This window comes from Macaca fascicularis, chromosome 10 (genome assembly GCF_037993035.2).
Source record: "Macaca fascicularis isolate 582-1 chromosome 10, T2T-MFA8v1.1".
NCBI lineage: Eukaryota > Metazoa > Chordata > Mammalia > Primates > Cercopithecidae > Macaca > Macaca fascicularis.
In genome coordinates this window covers 81,806,675-81,821,640 of record NC_088384.1, presented here as the reverse complement: position 1 = coordinate 81,821,640, position 14,966 = coordinate 81,806,675, and positions in this window count along the sequence as shown.

Below are 14,966 nucleotides of genomic sequence, written 5' to 3'. Positions count from 1 at the left end.
TTGTCCAGGCTCATGGGGCATTGAACAAATAATGAATAAAACACTCAAAGCAACAAAAGAGCAAAGCAATGAAAGAAGCAACAAAAGCACAGATTTATTGTGCACAAACAAAGCGATGAAAGAATGAAGCAATGAAAGCACAGATTTACTGAAGCAAAAGTACACTCCACAGAGTGGAAGCAGGCTCAAGTAAAGGGCTCAAGGGTGCTGATTACAATGTTCTTTAGGGTTTGTATTAAGCTATTGATAAAATAATTTAGTAACACCTCTAGGTGCCCTTTAGAGGCCTCCAACTGGTTATACCCTATGAAGGACTTACTCCGGATGAAACAAGAGGCTGAAGTGGAAACTTCTGTCTTGTAACAGGAGGGAGGATGTGACTTCCATGCTGTCTAGTACTGGCTGCACCTGCTGTTTTTTTGCTTATGCCTTAACTGTTGGTTACCCTAATTCCCTATTCTCCTGTCTCAATGATTTCAGAGGTACAGTAAGGAAAAAATGGCTTTGCAGAGTGGGCATCTAAGCATACCTTTGAAGAGTAGTTCCTGGGAATTCCCAAGGTGGGCTCCAGTGATGGAGGCAAAGCTCTCCAGGCAGCAGAAGACCATAAGGCAGCCACCCCCTTAGGGCGTCAGTGCCACTTCCTCTCAATGCCATTGGTACCAATGATGGTGCTGCCATTGTTGAAGGTTGTTCTTACTCCACCTGGAAGTTTATGCTCGGCTAGGGAACTTCACCAGTGTAAAGTATGGCAGGAGACAGGGACTTAATTCTGAGGCCTCTCTCCCAACCTGGTAAAACCTCTCCACTAGAATTTGAAAAAAAAAAAAAAAAAAGGGCGGTATTTGTGGTGCCCTCATAAACAGGATCCCAAAGATTCTCCCCTCCTCATCCATCAGATGCCCTAGGCTGGAAGGTGGCCCCAGGAGAACACCTTCTAGCCCCTGCCTCCTTCCCCATCTACCCCTATCTATTCAGCGCCCCTCAGAAAACATCCCAAGTTTGTGGCAGAAAACAAAAGTGTAAATCAGAAGAGGTGACATTCAACTTCACACCTTCATGTAGAAGCCCAGCAAGCTCTTGAACCCAGAGTCAGGATGCCTTCCAGAGCCAGCTGCTGCCACGACCCTGAGAGAAGGCAGTAAAGGGAGGAGGCCTGCTCAGAAGCTCAAGCATCTGATCCTCCATTCTAGAACACCTGCTAGTGCTGCATAGCTGGGGTTTCTATGATGACTGAAGACAAGACTGACACCTGGTCCACTCCTGCCATGGCCACAGTGGTCCTCAAAGTAATGTTGCCATCCGAGTGGTAGCCCAGATGTGCTGGATGTGACTAGCAGAAACGTGTGCAAAACATAGCCCTTAGCAGGGCCCAGCCTTACTAAGAGGTCATGTATGCTCTAGGCAAGGCCAGGCTGGCTCTATGGTCTGCAACTGTCAACCTCACCACAGGGGCAGCAGGGACTGAGAGAAGAAGGGTTGGAGTCTCTGTTATTCAGCTCCTCTGAGCAGCAGATGCCAAGAGCACACTAAACTGCAAGGGTTTTAGGAAGGAACATAACATTGTGAAAATTATGAAGGACAGGGTGAGCCATCAGACCTTAAAGCAAGTATCAGCCCTAGTGGGAAATAGAAGGGAAGAGGATGGGTGGGACTGCTCAGAACTATATTCTAAGGAAAATCCATGGAGCCTTTAGGGAGTCTTTGAAACAGCCAGCAAAAAAGTTCCGGGCGTGCCAGCAGCAAGTTGGCCTTAGCACCCCCACCACACTTGGTCATCAGAGGAGAGCTGCCAGGGGAGGCCCATACCAGGTGGACACCTGGAAGGAGCAGCCCCACCTGGAGGAGGTCAGGCACACAGAGTCCTAGGTACTGAGGCTGGGCACCATGGATGGAAGTGCAGCTGAGAGAACCCAGAGGTTCCTGGGCTCCCTGGGGCCCAAGCCAGGACCAGCAGGCGAACACACATAAAGAACTAAAAGACCTACTTGCTGGTGGGGTTGTCCTAGAAGGGGGCAGGCGGGTGGGACCAAAACCTCCTGCAAGAAAGCAGAATACCATCTGTGGGGCTCAGAGATTGGTTGGTGTTAGGAAAGAGGCTCTTTTCTATTTATTTTAAAAATCAAAGTTATACATTCGCAGGTAACAAATGGTCAAATAACACCTAAGAGGCTTTACTTCAGAAAACAGCAACTGTCCCCTTCTTTGCCATTTGCTGTCTCATTTGCCGGTGTATCTCCTTCTCCCAGAGTGATGGCCACCTACTCTGTTACCTGACCTTTGTATGATTGCTTCATTGGCAATTTTTTGCAACAATTTGGTAATAATTTGACAGTTAACCTATTCTTCCAGGTGTATAGCATCTCAGACTAAATTAGATTCTCATATGTTGCCGATTTTCTTAAGAATATTCCTTATGTTAAAGCCCTGATAAAATACATGTTTGAGTTCCTTGGGAGTGTCCCTGCCACAGTGTTTGGGCTTTGATTCAAACAGGGAGATCCCACATTTATGCAGGGTCTGCCCTGTTCTCACATGAACTTCTAGCACCATTCTCTCTTCTGGTGACTCCTAGCTATGCTTGATGGGGACATATGAACATCAGGAGCCTCCAAATCATGCTTACATTCTTCGAACATAAACTTAGACCCAAATCCCCCCCATTCCCCTTGGCATTGCTGCCAAGCGCTCAACATTTAAAGTCCCTGGACTCTTTGCTGAACAGCCCCTAGTCTGACTTCAATCCACTCTCTACTCCCAGAGTCTGGCCCCTCCCCTCAGGCCTCAATTTTCTCCTGATTCTATTGATCGCATCTGGACATTTAGCACAGAATAAGATGAAAGGAGACACGGCAGTAATGGGAGAGATGGCAGGTGAGGTTTCTTTACCATCACCATGGACGCCTCAGGCCATGCGCACTGGGTGGGGCTTCAGAGGTGACGAGGTCAGACAGTGCTTCTTAGGCCCTGGGTTCATCTCAGCTCACTGGAACCCTCAGACATTAGGAATCCCTGGGAGGTAGCGGTGTCACTGAGCCCCATTTCAAGGACTTACCACACTCCCCGCTGTGTGTGATATTGACAAGTCCACCCTCTCTGAGCTCCAATTTTTGTTTTCACTCTTTAAAGTGTGGGACATTTCTTTATTCCCGAGTGAACAGCAGGAAATGAGATGGAGTGAGAGCCGAAAGAAGGCAAGGAATATTCCTGAGATTGTTCTCAAAGAGATGGAGATGTCTGTGGATGAATCACAAAGGGAGGAAATGGGTGCAAAGGTCTCACTGAGGTCCAATGACAGCAGAACCTGTCAGAGTCTAAGATCTGGACCAGATTTGGCTGAAGTTTTCGGGGAGCCTATATGACAATATTTTGTTTCTATTGGCACCATGTCATACATGAACAATGTCATACATAAACAATGTCATACATGAACAATGTCATAGCACTCAAAAATGGGTTTAGCCGAAGCCTAAAAATATGCCACAAAATTCAAGAAGAAGCTAAAATATTATCGGATTATTTGTTAAAGACATAATCAGGAAACTTTAGAAAACACCAGCATGCATCATCCCAAGTGGTAGATTCCAGTTCAAAAAAAAAAAGACAGCGAGAGAGAAAGAGGAATACAGCAGAAGCTCAGAGGTGGGTGAGATTTGGGAAGACAGTTACTTTGTAGGACCCTGTGAGCAACCTGCCCCTGAGTCCAAAAAGACAGCTGGAGTTAAAGAGAGAATGAAGCAGAAGTTGCACCCCAGAAAAATAAATATTTGGTGAGAAACGCTTATAATATCATCTCCAGGAAGATCTGGTCATAAAATCCTTCCAGAGAGAGGTCCTCAAACCCAAATTCACTTCTTGAGGCCAACACTGAAATTGGCTGAACACCTGTCTACTGTCTACCCACACCATGTTCCACCTGCAAGGCTTGTCTCTCCTTTAAATGAGATGAGCTAAGAACAGAACCTGTGTTTGAGGATGGGTCTTCATCTTCACTTGACCATAACTTGCCTACAACTTTAGGGTAAATGTAATAGTTTCAATACTTTTGTTCTCTATAATTAAAAACCAAAGCAAAACCCCACACCAATAACTTCATCAAGAGATTCTCACTTGGGCATTGGACCCATTGGCCATATCAAACTCTGATCTGTACACTCTTGGGGGATTAGAATATGCCCAGTTGGTAGAGCACCTGACCAGCTGGGAAAGCACTTGCCCTTCACCTCATTCCACCCTCAAAACAGAGGGTCCAGGAGGACAAGGACTGCCAAGGCTCTGAGAAGTTCTCTCACCCAATGTTACTTCTGACAGCAAATTGTAAGGAGGAGTAGCACTCACCAAGAGGCCTAGGGCCTGCCTTGGATCTTTGCATATAGAACTTAATAGCAGCCCTCAGTGTATTAGTGAAGACACTGATCTTACTAAGGAGAGAAAAGAGGCACAAAGAAGCTGGTCGAACTTGCCCAAGATCACACAGCCAGTCTGTGGCCCAGCTTGCCTTTGAGCTCAGGCACTCGACTCCACATTCTCTGACACCTTCTGGTTCCTCTGACTTCTTCCCATCTGAGGCTCCCTGCTCTGCGCTCAGATGCCCCCTCTGACTCGCTGCTCAGGAACATAGGCTTCCACAGATAGAGGTAAGGATATGAAACCAGCCAGGCCGGCAAGGACTGAATCCAAATCCCAGGTTTCTCTCCAAGTCCAGGCCTTTCCTGGCAGATATGAGCAGCAAGACCAGGGTAGCCACAGAGGTGAGCTTGGCTGGGCGGAAACTCCCTGAACAGCCAAGTGTGCATGGGATTCTTCCAGGGGTCAGCCCAGTCCTGTCCTGTTCCAGTTAGGAGGCACTGGGCATCTGGGCACTCAAAACCTCCCACTGTGAAGAAGACTGAACCAGTAAGGCCACACGCCGGGCACGGGTCCCCATTTTCAGAGGATGGAGTCAGCCTTGTCAGGGCCGCTCATGTGTCCACCTCCTGCAGGCTCCCTCTATGCAAACGGCAATTCCATACCTGGGAATTTGCAAAAGGAGAGATTGAAAGGCCCAGGGCATTTCTGTGGTCCCGACTAACCCTCAAAGATACTCTTGGTCTGTGTGTTCCTCATTTTCAAATTAGAGGCTAAACATGGACAAGGCTGGTAGCAGAGTGTGCAGGTCTCCTGGCCAGCCCTGTATTTACTCCTCTCTCCAGGCAGAGTGGCCAGTGCCACTCGCTCAGGCAGCAGTCACATGAGGTCCATCCTCTGGGAAGGCCCTCCCTGATGATCCCTCTGTGATTCTGACCACAGGATGCCTGCAGCGCCCAGAGTCCCAGGTGGAGCAGATTCGGCCATGAGAAGCTTGGTTCCGAGGTCTTTCTGCTGTTATGTCTGTAATTACTAAACTTTTTTTCATATAATTGCATTTTTCAAACATATGAAGGTTACAAAAAAATTATATAACAGGTAAACAGAAGTGCCATTTTGCTTCCATTTGCTCTGGTCCCCTAAGGGGCAGGAAAGCAAGTGACCTTACTCCTGGTATCAAATTGGCATGGCTGGAGTTCAGGTGGGCTGATGGGAAGCTGTGCATCCTGTAGCACCCTGGAATGGCTGAAATTAAGTCCTTTAGGTGGCAAAATTGGCTCATGGAGCAGAAATAGCCCGCCCATAGGCACGTGGGAGCAAGATGTCCTTCAGGCCCCCAAACCTCTTCTGAGCCTCTTTGCCTGCAGACAGCTGGGCGGGCGTGTCTGACCATCCCATGTGGCCAGGGTCCATCTGCAGCAGTTGTGGATTGAGACCTGTGTCCTTGTCCGTGCTGATTTGAGAGGGATTGGAGGAAGGCTGCGGTGTCTTGGTCTTCTTCCCCAGTGTTAGCCACTGCAATGGCAGGGGGAGGAGGCGGTAGGCTGAGAGCACGGACAATGCAAAGGCAGTCATGGCTGATTGCTAGAGGGAAAGATGAAGGAGACATTAACTCTTCTCCTGAGGCCCAAGTCAGAACAGATATTTTTCAGGTGTTGAGCATGCATGTGCCTCACTTGGGTGTGGGCAGCATTTCTGATTGAACAGAGCCACAGCGCTTGATGCAGGTTTACGTGAGCCCCAGTTTCACCAGCGGGTCTTCTCTCCTCCCTCCTCGGATGTCTCATGGCTCCATCTGTACTCTTAGTGGCCTGGTCTTTCTCTGAGACAATTCCAGGCTGGTTCCCCTGCTTTGCTATCCCCCACAACCTCTCCCACACCATTGCCCAGCTCCCAAGAGCTCATTGTGGCTGAGGAAGGGGGTGCCTTGACATGGAGTTCCCTTCACATGAGGGTCCCAGAACACTCCTCCTGGAAGTGCTCCACCAGGACCCCTGCCACACGTGCCTCTTGGTGCAGGGAGGGGAAGAGAGCAGGTCGTGTCCGATGTGGGTGTGTCTGTGTGCAATGGCTGCTTGTATCCTTGTGTGTTGTGTACCTGCTCAGCAAACACCTCCAGTTAACTGAGTGCCCAAGTGATTCTTCTGATCAGGTACGGCCCTGGAGGAAGTGCAGGAGATGGCCTTCTCTTTTTGCCTTGGGGGGTCCAATTTCCCAGGATCACTTTGACCTGTGGCCAAGAATGATCCTGGGCAAAACAGCACATTTAACCCAAGTTTGATTTCAACTCAACACTTTTCCATTGTGCCTCCCTCTCGTCCCAAATGTGCCAAATACATCTAGTCTCATCTTAGTATTTACTCTTTGCCTTGTCTGTCAGGTCCTGTTCTCTATGAGTGAATATCCTAATGACCATAATATAATCAGTTCCCTTTTTGGGGACTGATGTTTGCTGAGAACTGTCTCTGTGAATGCTGTCTTGCCGCAAAACTTCACCTCTGGATAAAGCGGCTGTGCTCCTTCTGGGTGTCTGCATCGGAGCTGCTGAGGCATCGCCAAGAATGCACCACACAGCTGACTACGCTGCTGAGCATATCTCATTACCAAACGCACGTCCCTTTCAAGGATGCCAGGCCATTAGGGCTGCATTGCCACCTTGATGGACACTGGGGATTAATGCCTGTGTGTCCTAGTTTCATTAAAAAGTTTGAAGTTTTCTGGGTGCGGTGGCTCACGCCTGTAATCCCAGCACTTTGGGAGGCCAAGGTGGGCAGATTACGAGGTCAGGAGATCGAGACCATCTTGACCAACATGGTGAAACCCCATTTCTACTAAAATACAGAAAAGTAGCCAGGCGTGGTGGTGGCGGCTGTCATCCCAGCTACTGGGGAGGCTGAGGCAGAAGAATGGCTTGAACCCAGGAGGAGGAGGTTGCAGTGAGCTGAAATGGTGCCACTGCACTCCAGTCTGGTGACAGAGCAAGACTCCGTCCCCCGCCCCCAAAAAGTTTGAAGTTTGATTTTATGACTTACTGGAATAATGGTTAAGTATATTAATTTCATATAGTTAAATTTTTTTTTCTCCTGACTTTGAAAGAAATTGACACTCTTTCGTGGGCCTCTAAGTTTCCTGGCCCTGGTCACTGTACCCACCCTGCCCATGGCTTAGGGGTCCTAGCAGCAAGCCTGTTTGTGACTGGCCCCTACACTCTCCCACTCTGCCCTGAGATTTTTTCCGAAAGGAATCTCCCTGCACAGAGGGTAGAGCTGGAGATCTCCATGTCCTGGGGTGGCTCCCAGGTCACCACTGCCCAGTATGTCTCTGTCTGCTGACAGGACTCTGCTTTCTTTTTTTTTTTTTTTTTTTTTTTTTTTTTTTTTTTTGAGACGGAGTCTCGCTCTGTCACCCAGGCTGGAGTGCAGTGGCCGGATCTCAGCTCACTGCAAGCTCCGCCTCCCGGGTTCACGCCATTCTCCTGCCTCAGCCTCCCAAGTAGCTGGGACTACAGGCGCCCGCCACCAGGACTCTGCTTTCTTAACTCCTTAATGGAGTTCCTGGAGTTGGAGGGAAGCGCTTCCCATCAGAAACCCAATTGTGTCGGTTTTTCTTCCATTTGAAACAAATGATCAAAGTGATAGCGTTTTCTATGTTACATGTCTGTCTCTGGTCACTTAAAAACAAAACAGAGCAGGGAGTCTCTCTGACAGCCCAGGAGAACAGGAAGGCAGTCCTGGGGTAACCTGTCAAGGTTCAGATCATGACCCCCAGCATCGGCCACGGCTGGGTGACATCCTCATTCCCCAGGGGACAGGTGATCCTTTCCTCACCCCACAGCTCAGACCCCAGGATCGGCCCCAATCCCCGTGTTCTGAGTTCCTCCTACTTCCCCTTTCCATCCTGGTCTATCCCCAGCCAGCTCCGAAGGAGGCCAGCCCTGTGGGACAGGGAGGGGTCCAGCCTGAGACCCGGCCTGAGCCGGGAGGAAGCGCTTGTCCTGCTCTGGCCCCTGTGTCGAGTCCCCTCTTACCCGGCAGGTGGTGACTCCCCATCCGCGGAGGCTCCCCCGCCAACACCGAGTCCGCACCGGTCTGTCCTCCAGGGCCCGGTGCAGGAGCACCTTTTGCCCCTGGGTGGCCTGACCCTGCTGACCACGGGTCACCTCCCTGACCACCAACTGCCCCCTAAGTGACTAAGACAGCCCAGTCTAAATTCCCGACTACACACGGTGACCCAATAGTCCCGACTCCCCAAGACAGGGACCCTGAGACAAAAGCTTCGTCAGTTCCTCCGGGAACCAACTGCCGGGAGATTCTGATTGGCTGAGCCACGTGTCCACGTGACCGACCAAAACCGGCCACCGGGGTCTCCCAACTGCCTGTCAAACGCACAGCCCTGTGGGGTCCCCAGAGAGGAAGAGCCGAGAAGGAGGCTGGGCCGGGGGCCAGGCGGCTTCCTCCATGGACCCTTTAATCTACCTCACTTTTTTATCTTTTTTTTTTTCAGCAGCTTTACTAAGTTATAATTAACACACTATGTAATTCACCCATTTAAAATGTGCACTGGGCCCGGCGCGGTGGCTCACGCCTGTAATCCCAGCACTTTGGGAGGCCGAGGGGGTGGGGTGGGGGGTGTGGGTCACCTGAGGTCATGAGTTCAAGACCAGCCTGGCCAACATGGCGAAACTCTGTCTCTATTAAAGATACAAAAAATATCCAGGTAGTGGTGCGTGCTTGTGATCCCAGGTACTCGGGAGGCTGAGGCAGGAGAATCGCTTGAGCCTAGGAGATAGAAGTTGCCATGAACCAAAATTGCACCACTTCACTCCAGCCTGGGTGACAGTGAGACCCTGTCTCTAAAATAAAATGAAATAAAATAAAGAGAATATACACTGGTTCTTAGTATATTCACAGAATTGTGCAATCATCGGCACCATCTAATATGAGAACATTTTCTATATATATATATGTAGAGAAAGGGGTCTTGCTATGTTGTCCAGTCTGGCCTTGAACTCTTGAGGTGAAACCATCCTCCTCCTTCAGCCTGTGCAATACCTAAGCACAGGTGCAAGCATCCATATTACAGGCATGAGATGCCTCACCTGGCCCAGAACTTAGTTTTTTTTACTGAAAAATATTCCCTTGTATGCATATACGATATTTATCCAGTCATCAGCTGATGGACTTTTGAACTGTTTCCACTTTTGTTTATTATGAATAAAGCTGCTATGAGCATTTTTGTACAAGATTGTGTAGATTTATGTTTTCATTTCTGCTTATACATGTAGGAGTATAATTTCTCGGTCAAAGTATAACTCTGTTTAATTTTTGAGAGGAATTACCAACCTGTTTTCCCTCTTCTTTTTTCAGAGACGGGGTCTCACTCTGTCAACGAGGCTGGAGTGCAGTGGCACAACCACCACTCACTGCAGCATCGACCTCCTGGACTCAAGTGACCCTCCAGTCTCAGCTCCCTAAGTAGCTGAGACTACAGGAACACGCCACCATGCCTGCAGAACTTTTTGTTTGTTTATTTGTTTTGTTTTTATAGAGACAGGGTTTCATCATGTTGCCCAGGCTGCTCTCGAACTCCTGACCTCAGGCAATCTGCCCATCTTGGCCTCCCAATTGCTGGGATTCCAGGCATGAGACACCGCACCTGGCTGCCAACCTGTTTTCTAAAGTGGCTGCACCATTCCACATTCCCACCACCAGTGATGAGGGTTTTTTCCTCCATCCTTGCCAACACCTGTTCTTGTCTGTAGATTTTTATCACATAAGGGTATAAGGTGGCATCTCATTGTGCGTTTGATTTGCCTTTCCCTAATGACTAATGGTATTGAGCATCATGTCATGTGATTATTAGCAATTTGTATATTATCTTTGGAGAAATGTCCGTGCAAATTTTTCACTCATTTTTCACTTGGGTTATTTTCCTTTTGTTGAGTTGTAAGAGTTACCTGTGTATTCTGATACAAGTCCCTTATGAGATAAACAAGTTGCCAGGTTTTTCTCCCATCCTATGGCTTGTCTTTTTACTTTCTGGGTGGTGGTCTTTGAAGTCAAATTTTTTAAATTTTGGTGAAGTCCAATTTTGTTTTTGTCACTTGTACTTTTTTTCTTTTTTTCTTTTTCTTTTTTTTTTTTTTTGAGACAGGGTCTCATTCTGTCACACAGGCTGGAGTGCAGTGGTGCAATCATGGCTTACTGCAGCTTAGAACTCCTCAGCTTAAGTGATCCTCCCTCGTCAGCCTCCAGAGTAGCTGGAGTAGCAGGGACTGAAGGCACACGCCACCACACCTAAATTTTTTATTTTGTTTTGTAGACACAGGGTCCCCTTATGTTGCCCAGACTGGTCCAAACTCCTGGGATCCTCCCGCTTTGGCCTCCCAAATTGCTGGGATTACAGGTGTGACCCACCATGCTCAGCCACTTTTACTTTTGGTGTCATATTTAAGAAATCGTGGCCGGGTGCGGTGGCTCACGCCTGTAATCCTAGCACTTTGGGAGGCCAAGGTGGACACATCACCTGAGGTCGGGAATTGGAGACCAGCCTGACCAACGTGGAGAAACCTCGTCTCGACTAAAAATACAAAATTAGCCAGGCATGGTGGCACATGCCTATAATCCCAGTTACTTGGGAGGCTGAGGCAGGAGAATTGCTTGAACCCGTAAGGCAGAGCTTGTGGTGAGCCGAGATCGTGCCATTGCACTCCAGCCTGGGCAACAAGAGCAAAACTCCATCTAAAAAAAAAAAAAAAATTGCTTCCTAATCCAAAGTCACAAAGACTTATCTACGTTTATCTATGTTTTCTTCAAAAAGCTTTATAGTTAGTTCTTATATTTAAGTTTTTGATGCATTTTGAATTAATTTTTGTGTACAGTGTGAACACTAGTACCAGCTAGTCTGGAGACTAAGGTGGGAGGATCACTTGAGCCCAGGAAGTCCAGTCTAGATTGAGCCATGATTGAGCCACTGTACTCCAGCCTGGATGACACAGTGGGACCCTGTCTCAAGGAAAAAAAAAAAAAAAAAAGCTGGGTCTGATGGCTCATTCTCCTGCGATCCCAGCACTTTGTTAGGCCAAGGCAGGTAGATCACTTAAGGCCAGGAGTCAAGACCAGCCTGGCCAACATGGGGTTTAGTAGAAACCCCGTCTCTACTAAAAATACAAAAATTAACCAGGAATGGTGGCAGGCACTTGTCCCAGCTATGCAGGAGGCTGAGGCAGGAGAATTGCTTGAACCCCAGAGGTGGAGACTGCAGTGAGCAGAGATCACACCACTGCACTCCAGCCTCAGCAAGCATGAGAAACAGAATAAATAAAAAGTTTTAAAATTTTCATATAGGTCCCATTTTGATCTTTTCCCTGGGTTTATTAACTGCGTATGCACGTTGCTGGAGTTCAATCTTATAATTTAATCTTCAACAGAATATTTGGTGGACCCGTGATTGATTTTGTGGAGTCATTAACATGGTCAGTGATGTATACAATAACTGTTGGAACTGTGCGTCTCCTATTCTGCGTAGAGGATGCCAACTTCTTCAGATACAAGGAAGAAAGTTGTATTTTGTTTAATAGAAATAAAAAGTTGTCACATAGTTTCATATAAGTCCTAATAAGTGTTGAAGGGTGCAGATGGAAACTCAGGAGTCAAAAGGTGGATGGCTGTCCCTTTCCTTTCTCTTTGTAGGCACATGAATTTACTTTCTTAGGGGCAGAACCTGTTGGAGACGTTTTTTAAAAATCCCGCAACCAAATGAGGAATATGTTCACCTTGTTGACTCACAGAGGATACAAATCACACACAAGCAGACGGGGATTCAGAGACCAAATGTTTTCATCTGCTGTCGAGGGAGTGTGGAGATTGAGTGAATGGAAAGAACTATATGAGACCAAGAGGGCAGGGAAGGGAGGCCAAGTCAGAAGAAGCAGAGGCACCTACCCAGATGTTCTTTTTAGATGTGGCATTTTGAGCATCATGATTTGGAGAGTTGCTGTGACTGCTGAGCAGGGACAGAAGGAAGAAGGGAACAGCTGCAGGAGGGGGAGCGGCAGGGAAGAGGGGCGTTGGTCTCTCCATACATCTCAGGAGGGCTCTCCTCCCACACGCATTAAAACCTCATTTCTTTACAAAGCTCAGCTCACACATTGCTCCCCAGAAAGGCTGCACCGACGACAGTGGTCTTTCTCCCCCTTCTCTTGATCCCCTCTGTGCTCACCCCTCTGCCCCATCTTTACCACACCCTGTTTCCTTTCAGAATCAGCTTCCTTCTCTCATCCAGTGAACTGTGAGCTCCCTAAGAAAAGGCGCAGTGGCTCACACCAGTAATTCCAGCACTTTGGGAGGCTGAAGCAGCTGGATCACCTGAGGTCAGGAGTTCGAGACCAGCCTGACCAATACGATGAAACCCCGTCTCTACTAAAAATACAAAAATTAGCCAGACATGGTGGCATGAGCCTGTAATCCCAGTTACTTGGGGGGCCGAAACAGGAGAACTGGTTGAACCCTGGAGGCGGAGGTTGCAGTGAGCCGAGATTGCACCATTGCACTCCAGCCTGGGCAACAAGAGCAAAACTCTGTCTCAAAAAAAAAAAAAAAAAAAAAAAAAAAAAAAAAAAAAAAAAGAAAGAAAGAAAGCAAGAAAGCAAACGAGAAAGAAAAGGAATCGAGTCTTGCCCTTGTTTTTCACTCTGTCTATAGATATGCCACATACAGAAAACAGGTGGAATTACAAACGCTTTGTTAACAAATGATTTCAGAGGTACATTAAGGAAACAAAATGGCTTTGCAGAGTGGGCATCTGAGTGTACCTTTGAAGAGTAGTTACTGAGTATTCCTCAGGTGGGCACCAGTGATGGAGGCAACCTCTCCAGGCAGCAGAAGACTACAGAGCAGCCGCCTGCTTAGAGCGTTAGTGCCATCTCCTCTCTGACGGCTGAAGGCTGTTTGTGTTCGACCTGGAAGTTTGTGCTTGGCCTGGGAGCTTCACCAGGGTAAACGGTGGCAGGAGACAAGGTCTTGATTCTGAGACCTCTCTCTCAACCCAGTACAACCTCTCTGCTAGAATTTGAAAAAAATGTGGTATTTGTGGTACCCTCATGGACTGGATTTAAGGGACGTGTGTTGCCTAAGTCCCATCTTCAAAATGACCCAGCAGTGACACTGTTCCTTTTCACTCTTAGGGTACATTTCTCACCTGCATTATGGCCCAGGAATCTCAAGTCACCATCCCTACCATGGTCACCCCAATTTGAAGCAACCTGGCGACCCCAGGCAGGAACTGATCATCAGGGGAGACTGGAGGCAGGCGGATTTTTACAGAAACCCAACAGCAGGACCAAAACAAGGAAAAAGGTGGAAGCAGGAGGGTGGTCAACTGGAGACCCAGGAGAGGATTCCAGGATGGTGGGAAGTCCTCATCCAGCAAGATTGGTGGAGGCCCCATCTGTGCCCTGCCCCTTTCAAGAGGTTTCCTCTGCACCCCCACCCACCCCAACCCTGGCCATTGACCTGCAGGAACAGCAGATATAACTGTGGGGCCCCGAGGCCTGCAGGAACCCAGGGACTCAGGAAAGGCAGATGTTGCGTTGAGCAGGATCCAAGTTAGCCGGGGAGGGATGTGGGAGTCCTTGTTAGAGGAGGATGTGAAGGGATTGGGATGAAGGAGTCCAGGAGGAGCAGCAGGACCCGAGGCCCTCCCTCTGCACACAGCCTTTCTCTGCTGGGCTCAGGCCCTAGCAACAGTGCCTTATTTATTTCCCCCACCCTTGCTCAGGCTTAGCCAGTCCTAGCTCCAATGATGGGGGAGGGGTCATAATGGGACTCTTGTGACATCACTACGTCCCACCCCTCATTCTCTCCTGTGAAATCCTCCTGGAGCTGTCTCTGTCCTATGCCCTGTCCCAGAGAGCCTGCCTGCTACAATCCTTCCTTCCTTCTAGCCCCTGCCTCCCTCACCCCACCCACCCCCAACTATTCAGTGTCCCTCAGTAAACGTCCCAAGTTTGCAGCAGAAAACGAAACCATAGCTCAGAAAAGGTGGCATTTGCATTGCATACCTTCATGCGGAAATCTAAGCAAAGCTCTTGACCCCACCATCAGGATGCCTTCCAGAGCCGGCTGTTTCAAGACGCTGCTAGAGGCGATGAAAAACGCAGGAGGCCTTCCCGGCAGCTGCAGGGAGGGGCAGAGGATTGGGGTCGCCCTCTCAAGCATCTGACCCTTCATTCTAAAACACCTGCTAGCGCTGGAGGCCGGGGTTTCCATGGTACTGAAGACAAGACTCTGCTGTCTGGTCCACCACTGTTATGACCACAGAGGCCCCCCAATCTAATGTTGCCATCAAGATTGGTAGTTCAGGCTGGGTGTGGTGGCTCACATCTGTAATCTCAGCACTTTGGGGGGCCAAGGTGGGAGGACCGCTTGAGCTCAGGAGTTCCAGAACAGCCTGGGCAACATGGCAAAACCCTGTCTCTACTTAAAAAAGAAAAAAAAAAAAATGGGCCAGGCATGGTGGCTCACGCCTGTAATCCCAGCACTTTGGGAGGCCAAGGCGGGTGGATCACCTGAGGTCAGGAGTTTGAGACCAGCCTGACCAACATGGAGAAACACTGTCTC